The sequence below is a fragment of the Oreochromis aureus genome, linkage group 7 (genome assembly GCF_013358895.1).
Source record: "Oreochromis aureus strain Israel breed Guangdong linkage group 7, ZZ_aureus, whole genome shotgun sequence".
Taxonomy (NCBI): domain Eukaryota; kingdom Metazoa; phylum Chordata; class Actinopteri; order Cichliformes; family Cichlidae; genus Oreochromis; species Oreochromis aureus.
The window spans coordinates 15,129,378-15,142,654 of NC_052948.1; the positions used below are offsets into that span (position 1 = coordinate 15,129,378).

The following is a 13,277-nucleotide window of genomic DNA, read 5'->3' on the forward strand; positions in this document are numbered from 1 at the left end:
AGCTGTGTGGTGTTCGGTGTCCAGGTGAGGTCCTCAGAGATGTAGACGCCCAGGTATCTAAAGCTGCTCACCCTCTCCACTTCAAGCCCCGGATAAACAGCGGTTGGTGAGGCCTCCTCTTCATCCTCGTGTCCACTATTATCTCCTTTGTCTTATCAGTGTTGAGGGTGAGGTTGTTGTCCTCACAGCATGACACCAGACCGCCACCTCTCTCCTGTAAGCTGCTTCGTCCCCTCCAGTGATGCGACCAATCACTGCAGCGTCGTCCATGAACTTCAAAATAATGTTATCTTTGTTGGAGGTGACACAGTCGTGGGTGTAGAGGATGGGACTGAGGACGCAACCTTGTGGAACACCAGCGTTTGTAATAATGCTGGCTGAAGTCATGTTGCCGATCCTGACGGACTGGGGCCTGCCAGTCAAAAGTCCAGTAGCCAGCCACAGAGTGTTGCCAGCTTGTGAGTGAGTTTGTAAGGGATGACTGTATTGAAGGCGGAGCTGTAATCAACAAAAAGCACTTCGAAGTATAAGCCTTCGTTTTCCAGATGGGAGAGGGAATAGTGAAGGGCAGCAGCAATGGCGTCTGATGTGTAATTTGCAGTTAGTTAGGTGCTGTATAAAAACCACATTAAATTCTGTAAACCAATCAATCAGTCAATCAATCAATCAATCAATCAATCAATCAATCACACACACACACTTAAAAAGTAAAATTGGGCTGGGCACACATGAGCCAGGTGAGGAAACACTATCACAGGGAGCCGTCTGCACCGGGAGCCGGTCACAGACCGCAGCCTCCAGGCTGGGCACACAGCAGGAGGGAGGCAAAGAAGCCCCCCAGCCAGGCTGAGAAGACCCACAGAGCCCCAGCCGCCACGGTCGATCACAGCCCCAGTGCAGAGAGCCCCCTCCGAGGAAACACTGGAGATATGACCTAATAAGAATATATACAGGATAAAAAGATCAAATAAATAAGAATGGGATAGAGTATAAATATAGAGTAAGAAGATAAAAAATCAATAAGAATAAAATCAATAAATATTAGGTAAAACCTAAATTAATAATATAAATAGAATAACAGGATAGAATAAATAAGCATAAAATAAATAAACGTTAGGTAAAAGCTAAATTAAAAAGGTGGGTCTTGAGCCTGTTCTTAAAAACATGTACGTTCTCTGCGGCCCTGAGCTCCTCCGGCAGGCTGTTCCACAGACGAGGACCATACCACTGAAAAGCTGCCTCTCCGTGAGTATGTGTCCTGACTTTAGGGACAATCAAAAGGCCAGTACCAGAGGACCTCAGGGTCCGCGAGGTTTCATATGGTAAAAGCAGATCTGAGAGATAAGAAGCCCAAGACCATTAAGACATTTAAAAACCAATAAAAGAACTTTAAAATCGATCCTGAAACACACGGGGAGCCAGTGCAGCGATTCTAAAACCGGTGTAATGTGGGCCCGCCCTCTGGTCTTTGTCAGCACACGAGCTGCAGAGTTTTGTAAAAGTTGTAAAGGTGAAATATTCTTTTTGGGGAGACCAGAGAGCAGGGCATTACAGTAATCAATGCGACTGGTAATAAAAGCATGCATCAGTATCTCCGTGTTGGCCCGAGAGAGAATAGGGCGGACTCTGGCTATATTTTTTAGATGATAAAATCCAATTTTGGTTACATGTTTAATATGTGGGATAAAACCAAGCTCAGAGTCAAAAATAACACCCAGGTTTTTCACTTGTAGCGAAGGACATAGTGAAAATGCTTGTAATTTAGACAAGAGTTTCTCTCTCTGAGCCTCAGGACCGATGATTAAAACTTCAGTTTTGTCCTGGTTAAGCTGTAAAAAGTTTTCTGCCATCCAAGATTTAATATCTAGAATACAGTTAAAAAGGGCATCCATTGGTCTGGTGTCATCAGGAGACACGGAGATGTACAGCTGAGTATCATCAGCGTAACTGTGGAAGTTCACTCCATGCTTCCTGATGACACCACCAAGAGGTAGCATATACAAATTAAAAAGTACAGGGCCTAAAACCGACCCTTCAGGCACACCACATGTCATTTTATGGATCATAGAGGAGCATGTATCCATACTCACCATAAAAGTTCTGTCTGAGAGATAGGAAATGAACCAGTTGTGTACAGCACCAGAGAGGCCCGCCATGTGTTTCAGTCTGTTTAAAAGAATAGCGTGGTCTACTGTATCAAAGGCTGCGCTTAGATCCAGTAGCACCAGGACTGAGAGCTTTTGGGCGTCCCAGTTACATCTAAGATCATTTAAAACCTTTAGGAGAGCAGTCTCTGTGGTGCTGTGGTTCACCCTAAATCCAGACTGAAATATCTCCGTGATCTGTCTATCATTCAAAAAGTCATTAATCTGAGTAAAAACAAGTTTTTCTAAAATTTTACTTAAAAATGGTAAGTTGGATACAGGTTTGTAGTTATTAAAATCATTACAATCCAAATTGCTCTTCTTCAGAAGGGGCCTCACCACCGCCGTTTTAAAGGCAGCAGGGAAGACACGCAACTGAAGAGAGCAATTCATCATGTATAAAAGCTCAGCTTCAAGAAATCCATAAAGTGTTTTAAAAAGTGAAGAGGGGATTGGATCTAAAAGACATGTGGTGGGTCTCACTGTGGAGCTGCTCACCCTCTCCACATGTCCTATTCGCAATTATTTATCATTACCGCTGTCCAAGTGGTCTCATTTCAAAGTTCAAAGCGAGCATCGGAACGGGCAAGAAAGGCGACTTTTAATTGACTTTGAATGTGTTGTGGTTTTTGATATCAGATGGGCTGGGTTGAGAAACTGGCTTAGAATTCCTCTTGCCTTCAGCATGGCCATGCCCCTCTGACTTCTGCCATCAACACGGCATTTTTACCCAGGGAAATGTTTATTTCGCTTTTCTTTTTGGACTATTCTCTGTAAATTCCTGAGAAAATCTGAGAAGATCAGGAGTGTCTGAAAAATGTAAAATAGCCCATCTGTCACCAACAGCAATGCTGCCTTCAAAGTCACTTAAATCACCTTTTTTTCTTTTTTCTTTTTTTTTCTGGCGTGTGATTGACTGATTAGATATTTGCATTCACAAGCAGCTGAATAGGTTAGTGGATAGTGAGTCTGTACTGTGTTATTGTATATTGTTTTTTCAGTTATTGCCTTTCACTGTTCTTGTAACAGTGGCAATAAAAAGCTATTCTATTCTATTCTATTCTATTCGATAGAAGTTTTTTTTTCTTTAAGTAATTTAGTAATTTTCACATCTCCGCTCCGTAAAGTGCAGACATAATAGTAAACATCATTTACATGTCCAGTTTTAAAATGTTTTTAATCTTGTCTGGTAAATTTTTCTTTTTTTGTCAGTCACTTACATTTAGGGAAGGAAAGTTTGAAAAAAGGAAATTTGACGTGTATGTTCTAAGACGGGGTAGGCAACCTTTTTGATGGTGAGTGCCATTTAAAATTTCCTCAGAAGTCAGTGTGCCATATGATTGCATTAGCAATAAATTTAATAACGCTCTATATTAAGTTACACATTATATAGAACCACTTTATAGAATTATATTTGTTTGCAAATGTTGGCAGCTATCAGCGAATAGTTATCAGCTATTTTGAAACAAAAAAAGACACTTTTTATTCATAACAAGAACTCCATAACAGCAAATGAACTGTACAACAGAAAATACAAATGCTACTTATGGTCTCCTCACAACAATGATAAGAAAAATAAACTGGGCCAATATGGTATGTTTGTTAATACAGAGACACACATGTTAATGTGATCTCTGGTCTCCCACTCAGAGACACAGGTCTCCGAGTGTCCAGCATTCAGACGGCTACCTGAGGACACTCATGTGAGAGAAAATCTGCTCACACAGATATGTAGAGCCAAATACTGTCAATAAGGCCTCTGCAATGTTCTGAAGACAGTTAAACTTGTCAGGTAGTGATGTCCAGCAGGTGAAAATGCAGCTCCATGAACACGCACAGCTGTGGATTCCAGCTGCTTCGATGTCGCATTAACTGGCATTAACTCAGCCAGTTAATGCGAGACAAATCTAGCTGCTCATTAAAGATTTCTGGTTTAATCAGAAAATAAAACATTCGTCCATACACCTGAAAGTCCCAAAATGCATTGTGTCTCGAGTCTATGGATGCATTTTGACTAAAGACCGCCCCCAGATATTAAAGCCATAAAGCCTTTGAATGAAAACAAACGCTGTTGTGACAGTGATGTACACTGTCTTGTTGGTAAATGTATGATTTCTATTCATTTTACGTCAGATAAAAACATTGGTTGTAAGCTTTAGATAATTATTTAATAACAGCCAGACATTTTAAATGAGAATAAGAAAGTATTTCCTTGTGTCCCCCTTTCCCTGTTAATGCCCTATGGGCCCCCTGGCAAAACTTTGCTAGACCCGCCCCTGCACAGTTACCAGCTGTCAGCTACCTAGAAAAGGATCCTGGTGTTATTTGTCTCTCAGAGACAGTTCATAACTTCCCTTCAACTCATTCATGTCACCTAAAAGGTAAACCTGTTTCTCCATCACCTGTTCAGCTCTGATGAGTCAGTAAGGACATCTCCTGGTTTCATCTTCATGTTTCCCTCTCACCAGATAACCAAACCGATATCATGAACAGCAGCTTTTACAGCTGTGGCTCCAGCAAACATCAGCTGATACTAGAAATTAATATTAAATAAATTCTAACAACAGCTGACCAAGCTTAAACGTGCTGCTGTTGTTTAGTGCGACATCCGGCAGTTTCCTCTTTCTGGCGCAAAGTGAGCGATAAACAAACAAGAGAGAAAAGCCGATCAGCTGATCATTGATCAGTTTCACGATTGAAGTAGCAACAGGAGAGAGAGGGGAGAGAATGAGAGGAGAAGAAGATGCAGCTGTGCAGCAAAGACACAGAATAACTCCAGCTTTGTGTCTTTTTAGATATAACGGGGGCATAAAAGCCATTCAGGCACTTACATGCAAAAAGAGACTTTTAGAATTAAATAAAATGTTCATTTTTGTATTAAAAGGATCATTAAAATAAAGCTCACAAACGTGTGTCACTGGGCAAACTTAATCAGCATGTTATTAAAATTTTGCAGTCCTTTGTTGAGAAACCAATATTAAGTACCGAACAAAAACAGAAAATTGTTTGGTTTTATGTGGTAAAAAAACTGGAATTTATCTGGTAAATATGATTAAAACTAGGGTAGTGTAGTTGCTTTTATCCCAAATATATGTTCCAGTCTGTTTTATGAAATGTTGTTTATAACTAAAGAAGTAATGTTTTCTTTACACATTGGGTTAATCTAATAAATTAACCCTCCACGGTGTAGTTTCTCAAAGATTTTCTGGCTTATTTTCTCATCATAAAACATATTCATTCAACTTAGCTTCCGTATTTTTTTAGCATCTAAAGGCAAATGATCCTAATTATATTCACACCGGTGTATACAAACTTTTTTCCCAGGCCTGACAGAACCTGTTCTGATTCGTTTGGATGTGGATTCAAAGGTCAGTGATCAGATGAAGGTAAAAAGGCAGAACTTGCTTTTGTTTCATTTACCTTTTGTTTAATCTGAGAAATTAGATGGAAGGCTTTGCTTTATTTTTTACCTCGGTACAGGATTATTGCATCTACTCTACATGCTAACTTATGTTAATTCAGCTTCTGTGTCAATGTCTTGGTCTTTCTACTTGGTGCTCTGTCTTCAGACACTTGCTATTCAAACCTTTTGTATTCTTCTCCCAGAAATGTTGAATGATTTAAATGTAAAGCCCAAAGCAAAAGTCCTTACAGTCACCTGGATGTTTCCATGGCTTTGAGCATGTTTTCATTTCTTCTAACTTCCATCAGCTGTCATTCTTCCACCTGCATGTGGATGACAAGCCGGCTCTGCTGCTCCACCTCCCGAGGAACGTAGTGAAGCCTCAGGAACAGACAGTGGTCTTTGCTGCCACCAAACACCATGTGGAGTACCTAAAGGAGGTAAGATAACAGTGTAGCATAGATTTGTGAGAATGTTAAATATTGTTTAAAAACTAGAGCTTTAGTTGACTTATCTTTTCTGATGTCCAGCTGCTGTCGTCAGAAGGTTTAGAGTGTGCCTACATCTACAGTGCCCTTGATCAGACTGCCAGGAAGATCAACATTGGGAAATTTGTGCACCGGAAAGCCATGGTGCTTCTGGTGACTGATGTTGCTGCTCGTGGTATAGACATCGCCCTGCTGGATAATGTCATCAATTACAACTTCCCCTCCAAGGCCAAACTCTTGCACAGAGTTGGTGAGCAGCATTACGAGTATTTTTTCCCTGTCTTTTCCATCAGGCGTGTGGGACGGCGGGCAGTGGCACAGCCTATAGTCTGATTTGTCCTGATGAAATGCCTTATGTCTATGACCTCCACCTCTTCCTAGGGCGACCAGTTCAGTTTGCTTCACCTGAACACACACAAGGTAGACTCTACTGCATGCCTGTCAGATGAACAGTTTAACTGATGTGCTACACATTTGAGGTTGCTAATAAACTTTATTTAGTGCTCTTTTATCTGTCACTGTATTGAAATGTCTGCATTTCTTTTCGTACTCAGATTCAGAAGGTGTGTTTGGTCGAGTCCCTCAGAGGATCTTGGATGATGAAAGTGCTCATGTGATCACGTCTCATGAAAACTCGCTGGACCTGCAAAATCTGCTCCGTGTCTCAGAGAACGCCTATAAGCAGTACCTCAAGTCGCGGTCAAACCCCTCGCCGGAGTCCATCAGACGGGTTAAAAACGTAGTAAAACACCAGCCAGTGGTGATGCATGCCAAACGCTCTAAAGACACTCGGCTAGTGGACAAATTCAGCAAGCAGAGAGAGGACCGAGCTGCAGAAAGCAGGCTGCAGCAGCCAATCAACCCCACCACTACTGCTGACTGTGACATCACAGAAAAGGAGGAGAGTGATCTAAATGTAAGCCTGGGTGAAGTATTGTTTCTTTCTTTCCTCCCTGGATCGTTGTAGTTGCAGGTTCAGATCAATTTCATAAAGGATTAAGCACACACATTGAACTCCAGGAAATCATAAATCAAAATATGGATATTACCTGTCCACAGATTCATGGTGACATAACTGCTCTTTTAACTGTTTGGTGACTTTGATTTGTTTTGTGATTGTAGAAATGGTTTACATGAGCTTTTAGCTGAGATTCAGAGGTTTCTGCAGCACTTATATTTCTGACCTCTTGTTATAACCGATTAAATGCGATCTCCTCCCTTTTGCCCCCATTTTTGATGGTGTGGGTGCAAATGATCAGGCATGACGTTCTCATAATAAATGAGATAAGATACTGCAAATAATTATTTCTGCATTTGTGCAATTGAAATGAATTGAAAATGTGTATGCAATGATACAGTTTTAAAGATTTGGCCTAAATAATTTCTCGAGTGAAAGAGCCTAAACATGATGACCTAATCAGTGACACCGTGTCACCTGTGACACACACACACACACACACACACACACACACACACACACACACACACACACACACATACGTATGACTTTGGCGGTTTGAGCTGAAACAATTTCAGTGTTTCAAACCATGTTCCAGGGTTTTTCCTTCACCATTTATGAGGTTTCAAGAAGAAAATAAGCGACAGATATGAATGTTTTTGAAAAGTTCTGTAAAGATTAGACGAAAAATACTCAAAAGATAAATTCAATTGGTTTATTATAAACAAGCAAGTCAAAAAAAGTTAAACAAGTAAATAATGAAACAAGGTAAAACGAAGTAAGAACAAAAATGTTAAACAGGTAACTAATGAAACAAGGTAAAATGAAGTAAGAACAAAAATGTTAAACAAGTAACTAATGAAACAAGGTAAAATGAAGTAAGAACAAAAATGTTAAACAAGTAAATAATGAAACAAGGTAAAATGAAGTAAGAACAAAAATGTTAAACAAGTAACTAATGAAACAAGGTAAAATGAAGTAAGAACAAAAATGTTAAACAAGTAAATAATGAAACAAGGTAAAAGAGAGAAAACCCCAACAATCCCCTCTGAGCAAGCACTAGGCGACAGTGGGAGGAAAAACTGCCTTTAAACGGGCAGAAACCTCCGGCAGAACCAGGCTCAGGAGGGGACAGTCAACTGCCGGGACTGGTTGGGGGGAAGGACAGAGGTGGAGCAAGACGAGGCTACATCAGGTGAAGCAGCAGAGTCCCTCCTCCAGGGCAAGCGGAAGCATTTTTTCTTCTTTTTCATGGACTTTTCCACAAGCGCCTTTTTCTCCAGGATGAGGGTTCTCAACTGATCGATTGTTTCCGCGTTTTGCTTGTCAAGTTTCTTGCATGTTTGCTCCACCTCTTCTAATGTTGCTTGTTTTTCTTCAAGCTTTTCTTTGAGTTCTTTGGATGTTGCCTCCTGCATTAGCTTGTCCTTGTGCATGTCTGCATTTCTCTCTTGTACTTCTTTGTACATGTCTTCTAACTCCTCATTTCTTCTGTGGATGTCTTGGAGAGTACGCTGCAGGTCGTCATGTATTTTGTCTTGGTGTTGCTTTTGCGCCTGCATTTCAGTGTGTTTGCGCTTCAAGTTGTTGTATTCCAACAATATCCCCTTAGTGAGCTCTGAGTTGTTTCTTGCCATGTGATCAATCCTTTTCTGCATCTGTGAGCATCTTTTGTCCAGTTTTTCCTTTTCCCCTTCTAGTTCACCTGTTTTGTCTTTCAGTTCATTACAAAACTGTTGCAGTTTTAGATTTTACCCTCAAAGTCTTTGACAGTACGTTTCTCTTCTTTCAATGTTTCTTGCTGTTGCACTTTCTCTTGAAGAAGGACTTTATTTTGGCGCACTGTTTCATCCAACTTTTCTTTCAGCATTCTGTATTTTTCCTCCGTGACTTTGAGTTTGTGCTGCAAGTCTATTTGCTTTGTCTCCTGTTCTTCCTTCTGTTGGAGGATTTCTTTATTTTTTTCACAGCTTCATCGAACTTTGTTTGGAGCAGCTGATTCATTTGGTCCATATATTGGAGATCCCATTCTGTCTTCTCAACAGTAGCTTTGCTGTCTTGAAGCTGGTTGGACATCTCCTTTAGTTCCGCCGTCTTCTGCTTGTTTTCTTTAATCAGGAAGACGATCTGCTCTCGGCTTGTCCAAACCTGATTCCCCAGCCCTCATTAATAATTTCTATGTCGGGCTGGCGTTGTTGTCTTTCCTCCAGGTTTTTATTTTGCGCTTCCATCTGTCTACACTTCTCCTCCAGTTGAAGTTTCTCTTCTTCAATTTTTGAATTTTATTCTGAGGTGGTAGTTTTCCTTCCTACTGTCATGTAATGCCCTTTGGATGGATAAGAGGTCACTTGGGGAAATTGGCCGGCCACGGCAGGAAGGAGAAGCGGCGTGTTCATTTTGTTTTGGTTGGTGTCTTGTTGGGTACATGTTGAAGGTTGTACACGACGACTCTGAAAAGCTTTCAAAACTTTCTGTGGTGAACGTTTGAAGGCTGCAAACACAAATGCTGCGAAGAAACGAACTAAGAATAGCTGTGTCTCACCCTATTTATGGAAAAAACTTCAAAGGATTAAAGGTTCTTAAGGCGACCTTGTGACATCATCACTCCGTGAGCCAATGAGATTGTCGTGTGAAATTTTGGAATGGGGATATTTTTTTTTAAACTGTTTTCAAATTTAACTTAATATTTGACTGTTTCTTAAATGACCTGTTTAGCTGATTAAGAAATTAATTGCCACGAACATACCTAATGTTATATAACAGACAACAGAAAACAGACATTTTTCTGTTTTATTTAAAAAAAATTTAATTATCCTACTTTTTATAAGAGGAACATTATTTAAAGAATATGTATTTAATTAAAAAACTCTCTATTCATCTAAAGGGTATAACAAAAAATGTGAGCTTCCTGCTCGAAAATGAAATGAACAAAATAAATGGAGTATTTCTCTGCAATTACAAACTTTGTGTAAACAATCTTGATTTCAAAATAAAGCTAACCCTTGTGAGATGTCATCAGAGGTGTAAATATTACTGCAGATGTTACTATGTCAAAGTCTCACAATTGTCTTATGTTTATTTATATAGGCAAGACCTACTTTTCACTTTTTTGCTTTGCTTTATGTTCTTAAGTGTATTAGTTCGCCAGCAGCAAGAACATGTACTAGTGTCAATAATAATAGTACGGTGGATTAGAAAACCTGCTCACAAGTTGAATAAACACCCAGGATTGTTTCATCATTTTCATTCAAAACCAATATTTGAGTCAAAAAGAAAGTTGTTTGTGCTGTCTGATGGAGATGAAGCAAAATAAAATGCAGTTTTGATGTAGCTGATGTTGTATACAAACTAGAAGAGGAAGATAGTAGGATCTCTGTATCATGTTTTGTCACTTTGTACCATGTAATTCTTTCCATTTCCACCAGGGGGTGTTTTCAGAGGTGGTAGGTGGTAAAAGAAGAGGTCAGCAGGAAGATGGTGAAGAACGACCAAAGACCAAGAAAAAAAGGCAGTCGGGCAAAGATGAAGAGTATTATATCCCTTACAGACCTAAAGACTTTGACTCTGAGAGAGGGTGAGGCATTAAACTGTTGCATCTATTTCTTTAAAAAAATGTGAATGGCTTTGTGTTTTATGCTGTTTTGTCCTGTGTTACGCGTCGACAGGTTGAGTCTCGTGGAGAGGGCAGTGCTTTTGAACAGCAGGCCTCTTCAGCTGTCCTTGATCTCATGGGAGATGAAGGCGATCGCCTTTAACCAGCAGAAAAAAAATGATGAAATGGTACAAATTTCCCTATGTTTGACTCAATATCCATAAAATGGTCATTTAAAACTATAATTTAAAGTCTTTTCCCCCTTTGTTTTATTAGGGACCGTAAGAAGAAGCGTTTTGTGAGAGAAAGCGGAAAAGAAGACCAGAAGAAGAAGATCAAAACAGACAGCGGTCAGGTTATCAGTAACAAGAAGAACAGGAAGAACTTGTATCCTTCCAACAAAAAGCTTCTCTGTGTGCTGCTCTTAATGACCCTCTTCTCTACTCCTATGACAATGTTAAGCTGTATTGTGAAGATGTTGTATCACTTGACAACATGTCAGTTATGAGGAGTGGAAGAAAAAATACAAGATTGATGATACAGGATCTGGATCAGACGGAGAAACAGGCGGAGGAGGCAGGAAGCCAGCAAGAGGTAGGACGGCATCAAAATGAATAGCACAAACACGTCTGCCTGTTAAATATAGACCATCAGCCACCATGTTTTAACTCAAGTCTAAAAGTAAATACTTAGAGCCCCTCTTCCAGCCATGCAAGCTATAACCTCCAACCTCTTTGTTGTGTCGTGCCTCTCCCAGGTCGTGGCCGTGGCCGACGAGGTCCAACGCACAGAGCTCCGGTGACCACAAAGGACGCCGGAGCTGAAAACAAAGGATCAGATCATGAAGCAGCGCAAGAAAAAGCAGAAGCACCAGTTCCTGCAGGGCGGGGGGATGAGCAAGCTCCGCTCCAAGAACAAAAAGTGGCTCGGAGAAGTGAAAAAGTCAGGTTTTGGAAGGGGTGGCCATAAGAAAGGCAAGCTGAGGAAGAAGCTGTGAGGAGGACAGAGGGTTGATGGTGTGGAGGACATCAAGAGGAAGTAAGCGTCAGAATCACCTGAGAACATCACCAAAGATTTTTCTGGCGCTTTGTGTGACTGTAGATTAAGGAGACAATGATTTGTGCATCTTTACGCTGCAGAAATGCACGTCACTTCTTCCTTGATGGCCTGTTGAACTCTGCGTTTGCCACAGAGTTATGTTTAATTATGATCCACTAACCTGGATTTACTACTTGTAAGCATGTTGGCAGTCTAATAAAAGTGTTTTGGAGTACTGAAATATGTCTTATCAAATTGGGAAAATACAGATATTAGGTGCTTAATTTCAAGATTCAAAATTCAAAGTGTTTATTGTCATATGTCCAAAGAACAAAAGGCATTTCTCTGTGCAATGAAATTCTTTCTTTGCTGTCCACACACAGATGCTGATTAATATATACAATAGAAATAGAACATATAAAATACAAATAGTAAAAATAAATAAATGAAGACAAAAAGAAGACAAAATATTGAAGTGTGAAACAGAGATGTGTGTAAAAGAGTAATGAGCTTAATATGCAGGATGACCTGATGTGCAAAAGTTATTATTACTGTTCAAAAATAGGTCAGCTGTCCATGAGCCTGATAGCAGTGGGGAAGAAGGAGTTGTTGAGTCTGGATGTTCTGGATTTCACACTTCTGAACCTTCGTCTCGAGGGCAGAAGTGTGAACAGTCCGTGTTGGGTGTGTGTGGGGTCTTTGAGGATGGAGGCAGCTCTCCTCTGGACTCTGGACTTGACCAGCTGTGTGGTGTTCGGTGTCCAGGTGAGGTCCTCAGAGATGTAGACGCCCAGGTATCTAAAGCTGCTCACCCTCTCCACTTCAAGCCCCGGATAAACAGCGGTTGGTGAGGCCTCCTCTTCATCCTCGTGTCCACTATTATCTCCTTTGTCTTATCAGTGTTGAGGGTGAGGTTGTTGTCCTCACAGCATGACACCAGACCGGCCACCTCTCTCCTGTAAGCTGCTTCGTCCCCTCCAGTGATGCGACCAATCACTGCAGCGTCGTCCGCGAACTTCAAAATAATGTTATCTTTGTTGGAGGTGACACAGTCGTGGGTGTACAGGGTGTAGAGGATGGGACTGAGGACGCAACCTTGTGGAACACCAGTGTTTGTAATATTGCTGGCTGAAGTCATGTTGCCGATCCTGACGGACTGGGGCCTGCCAGTCAAAAAGTCCAGTAGCCAGCCACAGAGTGTTGCCAGCTTGTGAGTGAGTTTGTAAGGGATGACTGTATTGAAGGCGGAGCTGTAATCAACAAAAAGCACTTTGATGTATAAGTCTTCATTTCCAGATGGGAGAGGGAATAGTGAAGGGCAGCAGCAATGGCGTCTGATGTGTAATTTGCAGTTAGTTAGGTGCTGTATAAAAACCACATTAAATTCTGTAAACCAATCAATCAGTCAATCAATCAGTCAATCAATCACACACACACACACTTAAAAAGTAAAATTGGGCTGGGCACACATGAGCCAGGTGAGGAAACACTATCACAGGGAGCCGTCTGCACCGGGAGCCGGTCACAGACCGCAGCCTCCAGGCTGGGCACACAGCAGGAGGGAGGCAAAGAAGCCCCCCAGCCAGGCTGAGAAGACCCACAGAGCCCCAGCAGCCACGGTCGATCACAGCCCCAGTGCAGAGAGCCCCCTCCG

The 13,277-nt window shown here is 41.1% G+C and overlaps 1 pseudogene; it reads left to right on the top strand.

Annotated features, from left to right (window-relative positions):
* Positions 1-385: 385 nt before the first annotated feature.
* On the top strand, positions 386-12,409 carry LOC120440843 (annotated as a pseudogene).
* The last annotated feature ends 868 nt before the right edge of the window (positions 12,410-13,277 follow it).